The following is an 8,838-nucleotide window of genomic DNA, read 5'->3' as shown; positions in this document are numbered from 1 at the left end:
ACTCCAGCCTGGGTGACAGAGTGAGACTCTGTCTCACAAAAAGTAAAACAAAAAATAAAAATAAAAATGGAAGATACCATGCCTCTCATTACAAGTGCACATGGACATAAAACCAACAGCAAAATAGCAACAAACTTTAGGACTTCATGGCCTTCAGAAATAACACTGAATAATGCAGTAGGGTGGAAGGAAGGGAATACCTGAGAAAGAACAGCCAGTTTATGGACAACCATATTAAAGAGTGAAAAATGATTACCATTTTTAAAAAGTGCTACTGTTCATGACTTACCTTCATAAGTCAGCTTACTTGTAGAGGTAAACCAGTTAGGCTTAAAAACAGGAAATGAATAGACACATTTTGATACTTGGAGTTCAATGAAAATATGTATTCTTATAGTATTCTTCTCCACAAGTGCTTTTTACGACATCATTTCTGGTACCAACTTATTGACTGCAATTTTATTCAAGCTGAAAGGCATTAGAATACATATTAATTTTATTTCATATTTTTATTGTTTTTCCATAAAATAATTTACCAATTTGAAACTATAATTGACTTTATTGATAAGTTTTAGGTGAGCAGCATCTTTTTAAAATTTTAGTCTTTTCATGGGGAGAGCTCCAGGGCCACTTCTCTTTGATCACTCTTTCTCCAGATGTGTCAAAATCAATGCCTATCACTCCAATTTGTAAAACTCATATATTCTACTAAGTATATGGAATAAACCTCTGTGAAAAGAAAAACAGTAAACAAATTCAATTTAAAAGAGTTTAATTGAGCAAAGAATGGTTTGTGAAATGGGCAGCCCCAAAGCCGAATAGGTTCAGGGAAATTTCAGCCTGCTTAGTGGTCAGAGATTTAAGGACAGGGAAAGGAAAGTGAGGTACATAAAACAAAAGTGAGGTGCAGAAACAGCTGTGTTGGTTACAGCTGTGTTTGCCATATTGGAACAAGATTTGAAGAATTGGCCACCTTTGGCTGACATTTGGTGGTTGGCGCAAGAGTAGATTGGCTAAAGATTTAACTAATCATGCCTGTTAAATAACATTTCAATAAAAACTTTGAAACAATGAGGCAAGGAGGGCTTTCAAGTTGGCAAATACATCGAAGTGCTAGGAAGGTGGCATACTCCAACTCCATGGAGATCGAATGACCTGTCCACACCTTGTCCTAACCTCTTCATCTTGCTGTACTTTGATCTTTCACAACGACCTGTAACAGTAAGGACAGCATTTTCCTGTATTCTGTGAGTCATTATAGCAAATTGCCAAATCTGAGGGAAGGTCATGAGAACCTTTGAATTTGTACTCAGAAGATTACTCAGCCTGGGCACACATTTGTGGTTAGTGTCTGAAGTGGATCAGTTTTGTGTGACTGAGCTGTTAATTTTGGGGATCTGTACTAACTCCAGGGAGTTAAGTGTCAGAATTTAACTGAATTGTAAGACAACCAAATGGTGTCAGGGAATTGCGGAATTGCTTGGAAAACCACAGAGGCATGGATAAGAAAGCTGGGATGCAGTGACAGAGCAGTAGGTAAGATTACATACATAGATTAAGAAAATTAAATACATAGAAAATATTTAATAAAATATTAAAATATAAAAAATATTCAAAATATTCTTAATAAGGGCAGCATTTATTTGGAAAAATAATTTGTCAGAATCAGAAATACTGATCCCATGTGGTTTGCCAAGGAGTTTCACTGAGCTCCATTTGGAAGGGTATATGAGAAACCAAAGAAAGCAAAGATGACAGCTTTTCCCTACATGTGGTAGAGAAGAAAAAGAAAGCGTTTAGGGAGCAGTTCAAGGTTTTCAAAAGTCAGCAGTGTCTACATTAAAGAAGACTGGGATGGAAAGGGAACATCAGAGGAAGCAGATGTGGGGACAGTGCTCCTGGAATACAGATGGGAGTGAGGGATTCAATCCTTTTGCGATTGAAGTTCTAGGAAATTCGAAATTGCGAGAAAAAGTTTTAGGAGAGAAAGGATTATAAAACTCTAGGCATGGAGGCTATCGAGGACACAGAGTTCGGAAGTTCCAACAACAGCCATAAATCAAAAATATCTGAATGCGACTTCCAACTGAGACGAATGTGGAGACCAGAGACAATTCTATCTTGAGGGAAGGGACACACAGATGCTTGGAATCCTGGACCAGAAGGGAGTGCACGTTATTGTGTTGAAATGTGAAAGAAGCTTTGGTTTCTTTGTGAGGTTGGGGAGTTACAGAGCTAATATAAAACACACAAGGCTAAGAGTGATTCCAGAACAAAACATAAGCCCTGATATTAAAAGACATAGAAAATGTGTGTCATCAAATCTCCATCCAATTTAGCACCATGGTGCAAGAAAAAAGGGATGAAAAGGGAACATAGAAACTAGATAATATAGAAATATTATGTGGGTTAGTAATAAAAAGAAGTCACAAAAGAGCATTCATTATGAAGAATTACTAAGTTTTCAAGAAAACTGGACTGTTTAAGATGCCATTTTCTGAGAGTAAAAATGTTTGTTTTGGTAAATGCCCATGATACCGTAATTAATATAATAGAAACCTATTACTTGGTGATTTTTCCCCACTTTGTTTTAAGCGAGAAGTTAAGAGGCCCTGAGCATTAATAGAGCATCATTCTGGCAAAACTGAAAGCTATAATTTCATAGCTTGTGTTTTATTTTGTCTGTCTTCACACTTCCCTAGAAAAATATACACAGAAAAATAGCAAACACATACACATCAAAAACAACAATTAAATTTCAGTTAAATGCTGGGTAGCAAGGGAAGACAAAATCCAAATTCCAAACAAATCTCTTAATAAGATATATCTTCCTGCGAGTAATTAGAAAAAGAAAAAATGAAGAAAGGGATTTTTAAAGAAGGTAATTTATTCAAGACAGTACAGGTAAATTGAGTTATTTCTATTAATAGAGTATATTCTTAACCATGTTAAGTGAGTCAGGGAACTAAATTTGATGACAACTTTACATGATATTTTCTGGAATAACTCCAGAGAGCTCTTATTTTACACTCCACACACCTCTTCCCTTTTGCTTGCAGTGGTTTCACTAGAAGAGCTGAGAAGAACGTGAGAAAGACATAACAAAAGGGAAGGAAACAAAGTTAACAGAAAGAGAAGAAAAAAAATGTTTGAAAATATATAAACAATTTTCTGGATATCTGTTTTTAAATCTTTGATTGAACCTATACCCATTTTTGACTTTGTGACTGTGCAATGAAGCAACAGTGAGAATACATTGACTCATGGTGAATGATGTTCATATTTTAGAAGCAAAAGGGAACAAGGTGTTTCAGCAAATCTTTGAAAACTGGTATTTTGTATCTTTATTATGTGTGTGCTGTAATAAAAAGATGAGTGCAAACTATTCTAAGGTATTGACAAACCAGTTAAAAATCCATTCCAACAATGCCTACCCCAGTTCTGTTATAAATTCCTTTAGTTTAGTTTTTCTTCTGCAAGCAAGCATTTCCTCAGAATAAGAAATTACATCAATTATAACTGTGTATATAAAGAGAAGCATATGCATACATAATATTATAAATAAAATCCTACAAAAAAATTTTAATAAAAATTTGTAAATATATAATTTGATATATCCAAGCTGTGTGTGAAAATTTTATTTACCAGATGAGAAGCTGAGGCACACCACAGACGTCTGAATAATTCATTAAAATTTATAAAGGTTCTATTCAAGTGGCCTGACTTCCAGCCCCATTCTCTTCCACTACAAATACTGTGACTATACATTGAATGTATACCAGTCAAGCTCTTTAAAAATTTTGGACACAGTTTGCAAGAGGTATTGTTAATTTCCTACGTAACTTCATTGCTCAAAGCGAAGCCTTCTGTCTGTTCTTTGCTTCTGTATTTGGCTAATAGTTTCTAGCACTCCGCACTCAGCAGTCACGGTGGGCTCCCACCCGTGAAGACAACCAGAAAATCAAAACATTCAGTTGTCTTATCCACACCTCCAATCTAGCTCCCTTTGATGGCAGTCACAGCCTGCCTGGAGCGGCCGCTGCCAAGAGCCCGGCTTCGCTGGGGGAGGCGTCACAGGGGCTGCGTGTTCCAGCCAGCTGGAGCAGGCAAAAGGCGGGAGCCCTGCCCACTTCCAAGCTGGAGGGGCGGCAGCCCCACACTTCCAGGCACAGCTGCAGCCTCCCAACCCCAGCTGCAGACATGGGCATTCCTGTGCTCTCGGGGGCCCAGGAATCCCCCCTGCCCCAGCAGGCTTGAGAGTGCCTCCTTCTGCTACCTGGACTCTCCCTGCTCCCAGCACCCACTCAGATTTCAGAGCAAAGTTGAAGCCGAGCCCGGATGCTGTCATGACCCAAATGGGTGTGTGCATGCTCAGGGAGGCTCTGACAAGTCAGTCCCCTGCCGCCTCAGTCCCCTCTGGGCTTTGGGCACTGACAAGTACAGGAGAGAGGTCACCCCTCCATACAAACAGCCTGGGCTCCATAGATGACATATAGATGGTGACAGGAAGCAGACAGGCTCTTGGGCAGAAAAAGGCAGGTCCCTGTTGAAGGCCCACCGTCAAGCCAGGGAGGGCCTGAAGCATGAGGGCTGGACTGCCAGTTCTGCAGACCAGAGTGAGAACTTACGGTGCTTTCTCTGGGTCCACCTATGGGTGTGCATGGACCAATCAGCACAAACTTCCTCTCCTCCGAAGCTCATACAAACCCTGGACTCAGCTGGACTCAGGCAGATGATGGATGGGAAGACCTGCCTGTGGATAGGAGCTACCCACTCCAGGTCTCCTTCCCGCTGAGGGCTACAGGGCTACAGAGACAGTAAGGTGACCTGCCTGTGGATAGGAGCTACCTGCTCTGGGTCTCCTCTCCACGGAGAGCTGCACTCATTGCGATGACCGGCCTGTGGATAGGAGGTATCCACTTCAGCTCTCCTGAGAGCTGTACTATTGCTCAATAAAGCACCTCTTTGCCTCACTCAGCCCCCAGTTGTCTGCATATTTAATTCTTCCTAAGAACTGGGGACCTGCTGAATGGTGGGACTGAAAGAGCTGTAACACAAACTGCTGAAACATGCCCACCCCCAACCCACCCACCACTCACCTCTTGCAAGCAAGGACAAGAGAGAGGGAGAGAAGAGGTGCAGCCTTTCAGGGAGCCCAGACCTAGGAGCTCCCCAGGCCAGGGCTATGACACCCTCTTGGGGGTTCTGCAGTTCCTGAAGTCTCCAAGCTTCCAGGCACCACCACGTTCCCAGGTGTCCAGTGGAAGCCACTTGCAGTAGGCCTGGTTCAGCGGCATCCTGACAGGGAACTGGTGCCTATGCTGTCACCTGGAGCTGCCTACCCCACTGCAGCTGGTGTGCCTGGCTGTGAACAACAGCCAGACACCATGCTCACTCACTCACGCATCCCTTGCTGCTCCATGCCTGGCTCACCCTTGGCAGGGCTGGGATCCAGCCTGGTAGCGCCAGCCGAGAGCAGATTGCAGGCCAAGTAGGCAGAACAAGTCCAGCTGGCCTGAGCAAAACTCTGGCAAAGGTACCACCAGCCACAGAGGCTTCTGGCTGGCAAAATGACACCCAAGGATCCCATCACACCTTCCTATTTTCTCTGCAATATTTTGAAACAAATGATATTCTTGACATTTAAAAAGTAAGATTATATTTTACTAAAGGTCCTTTCCTTCACATAGTATCATATTTTTATTCTCATCTAAGTATTGAATAGATGAAATAAATTTGAAGTGAACAGGGAAATTGCAGACAAAGGGAAACTGCTATCACAAACACCTATACACACACACACACACACACACACACACACACATATCACAGGAGATGAGGTCCCTTCATTTGTAGCCTCATTACAAAACTAAATAAATAAAGTGAACCTTCTCTTCTGAATAAGTTTTGCAGTAGGAGTTGTATAAAAGGTAAATTTTTGGTTTAGTTTCCTTAGGCTAGAAATTACTATTCAAATCATTTTCATAGTAAAATAACATGCAAACTTAGGTTAATGGTGATAGCATTTGGTATATGAGAAAGTGTTACAGGATTCCTTAAACAATACAATTTCAAGCAAGGCTGGTAAAATATAAAGCATGAAAATGGAATTTTTATTAGGATGTTGAAGAAAATAGAATTGTGTTATTTTATGTTTAGCTTTTCACCATAATAAATTACTTCACTAACTGGTAGTAGTTAGTAGAATAATAAAGCTGGCAGGGTTTTTGAAAATAATATATTAGAAGCATCATGTTTGTTTCTATTCTCATGCATGACTAGCAAAAGAAAAGGGTCTGTCTACAGTCAACAAAGATGAACAAATGGCTTCCTGTAAGTTTCAGATCTATTTCCCTTGAATAGCTCAACACACACACACCAAAAAAAAAAAAATAGCAAAAAAAAAAAAAAAAGTCAACCCTATTCATGAGTTGTTCTTTTCCCCTTTAACTTCTTTCAAATACATAAGGAGCATTCTTGTGGGATTCATTCAATTAAATTTTACACACATTTTCATTTACCTATACAATATTAAATAGAATTTTTCAGCAGAAAATAAGTTGCAAACAATAAACAGCATACTTATTAACTATCAAAAAATAAAGTGCCACGTTTGTCCAGGGAGTAAGCGCTTTCTATACTTGAAAACATTGATCCAGTAATTCAAATATTTATTGATACTTACTGCATCCCAGAAACTGGAACATAATTGATACACTTCTTGTTCTCCTGAAGTTTACAATCTAAGCCAACTAAACACAGTGGATTTCCAAATGTGCATTAAAAGTTCAAGAACTGGGTCTCTGGTAGAGTCAGCTTCTAAAATATTAAAAATAAAATACTGAATTCAGAGATCTGTAAAGTGTTTATGGTTAACTTTTACATTAAAACATTGAACATTAATCTTAAAGTCACAAGTGAGCACATACATACATTTCACAATGTTGTCCAAGAACATGTTTCTGGTTTTTTTTTCTTTCTAGAAATAATTTATTTTTATGTTATTTCATGGTTTCCTTTATACTTCTGGCTTTTACAATTTGTTTTAAAAATTTATCTTTATTAACGAACAATGTAACAAATGTTCTGTAATTTCTTCTAACATTTTATCGCTTTATTTTTATAATATTTAAAATATTGAACCACATATGATTTATTAATAAGTATGATGATTAGTCTTATGTGTCCTGAATGGGCTTCAGGGTGCCCAGATATTTGTTCAAACATTATTCTGGGTGTTTCTGTGAAGGTGTCTTTGAATAAGATTGACATTTAAGTTGATAGACTGAGAAAAATCAGAATGCATTCCCTAATGGAGGCAAGCTTCATCCAGTCAGTTGCAAGCCTGACTGGAACATAAAAGCTGACCCTCCCTTGAGCAAGAGAGGATTCAGACTCAAACATCAGGACAGGAACCAGACCATCAGCCCTCTTGGTCTAAGGGTGTGCCATTGCGTCTCTTGGGTCTTCAGCTTGTCAGCTCACTTTGTAGAGCCTGGGACTTTTCAACCTCCATAATCATGTGAGCCAATTCCTTATAAACTCTCTGTCTCCCTCTTTTTGTCTCTCTCTCTCTCTGTCTCTGTGTGTGTGTGTGTGTGTGTGTGTGTGTGTGTGTGTGTCTCTGTGTGTGTGTCTCTGTGTGTGTGTGTGTGTCTCTGTGTGTGTGTCTCTGTGTGTGTGTGTCTGTGTGTGTGTGTGTGTGTGTGTGTGTGCTGTTTCTCTAGAGAACCCTAATATAGATGTGATTTTGACGATATTATTTTCTACTTTAATGAACCACTATTTCCTCTCTCTAAATTGGATGTCATTTTTATGACATATTAAGTTCCCACGTGGATCTGTCTTCAGAACATTTTATTCTTGTTTACTGGTCTATTTGTCTTTTTCTGAACTCATGATATGTTTTTATAGACTATTTTTACGATAAAGTTTAAACCTATTTAATATAGTCCCTTAATTCTTATATTAAATATAATTAGCAAATCACATATATTTACTCTTCTATATATATTTTGAAATCAGCCAGTTTCTATTTTAAAATATTATGTCAAGTTAAGTACTTGAATTGTTGGTGAGTATCCTTCTTCCTGATATTACTGATAGCAATTTTAACATTTCACTATTTAAAGTGGTGTATTGAAACAGGAGGCAACATGAATGTGCTCCCATTGACTAAAAGCTAATGACCTAATAATATGAGCAAAACATAACTGCCATAATATTGCATTTTAGACATAAAGATACAATAGATATTCATAAGCCCAAACTGATATTAACAAATACTTAAATAAAGAAAGAAATGGGAGATAAATGACTCATATTCCTTAAAAGTGAATACTAAATAATGCCTATAGAATTTATGAGTAAAATAGAATATCACTTTTTTAAACCTCAGTGACAATTGCTTCAGGTAAAAAACTAACTATGGGGGCCAGGCGCGGTGGCTCAAGCCTGTAATCCCAGCACTTTGGGAGGCCAAGGTGGGCGGATCACGAGGTCAGGAGATCGAGACCATCCTGGCTAACACAGTGAAACCCCGTCTCTACTAAAAATACAAAAAACTAGCCGGGTGTGGTGGCGGCGCCTGTAGTCCCAGCTACTCGGGAGGCTGAGGCAGGAGAATGGCGTAAACCCGGGAGGCGGAGCTTGCAGTGAGCTGAGATCCCGCCACTGCACTCCAGCCTGGGCGACAGAGTGAGACTCCGTCTGAAAAAAATAAAAATAAAAATAAAAATAAAATCTAACTATGACTTCTAAAACTGGTGGTTGAATCTTGAATAAACAGGTTATTTATATAGCCTCTAAGTAAAAAGTCCAAAATATTTATTAATATAA

At 39.0% G+C, this 8,838-nt stretch overlaps 1 long non-coding RNA gene across 1 annotated transcript; it reads right to left on the bottom strand.

Annotated features, from left to right (window-relative positions):
* Positions 1 to 495: 495 nt before the first annotated feature.
* LOC106994556 (uncharacterized) lies at positions 496 to 6,830 on the bottom strand. The gene is made up of 4 exons (XR_001441163.3): positions 6,686 to 6,830; positions 3,040 to 3,076; positions 2,560 to 2,698; positions 496 to 729 (listed from the first exon to the last, which is right to left on the bottom strand). It is a non-coding gene; the product is annotated as an uncharacterized LOC106994556 (long non-coding RNA).
* Between the last annotated feature and the right edge of the window lie 2,008 nt (positions 6,831 to 8,838).

The sequence above is a fragment of the Macaca mulatta genome, chromosome 18 (genome assembly GCF_049350105.2).
Source record: "Macaca mulatta isolate MMU2019108-1 chromosome 18, T2T-MMU8v2.0, whole genome shotgun sequence".
NCBI lineage: Eukaryota > Metazoa > Chordata > Mammalia > Primates > Cercopithecidae > Macaca > Macaca mulatta.
Note: the sequence above shows the minus strand (reverse complement) of the source record. Positions and strands in the feature narration are given on the sequence as shown.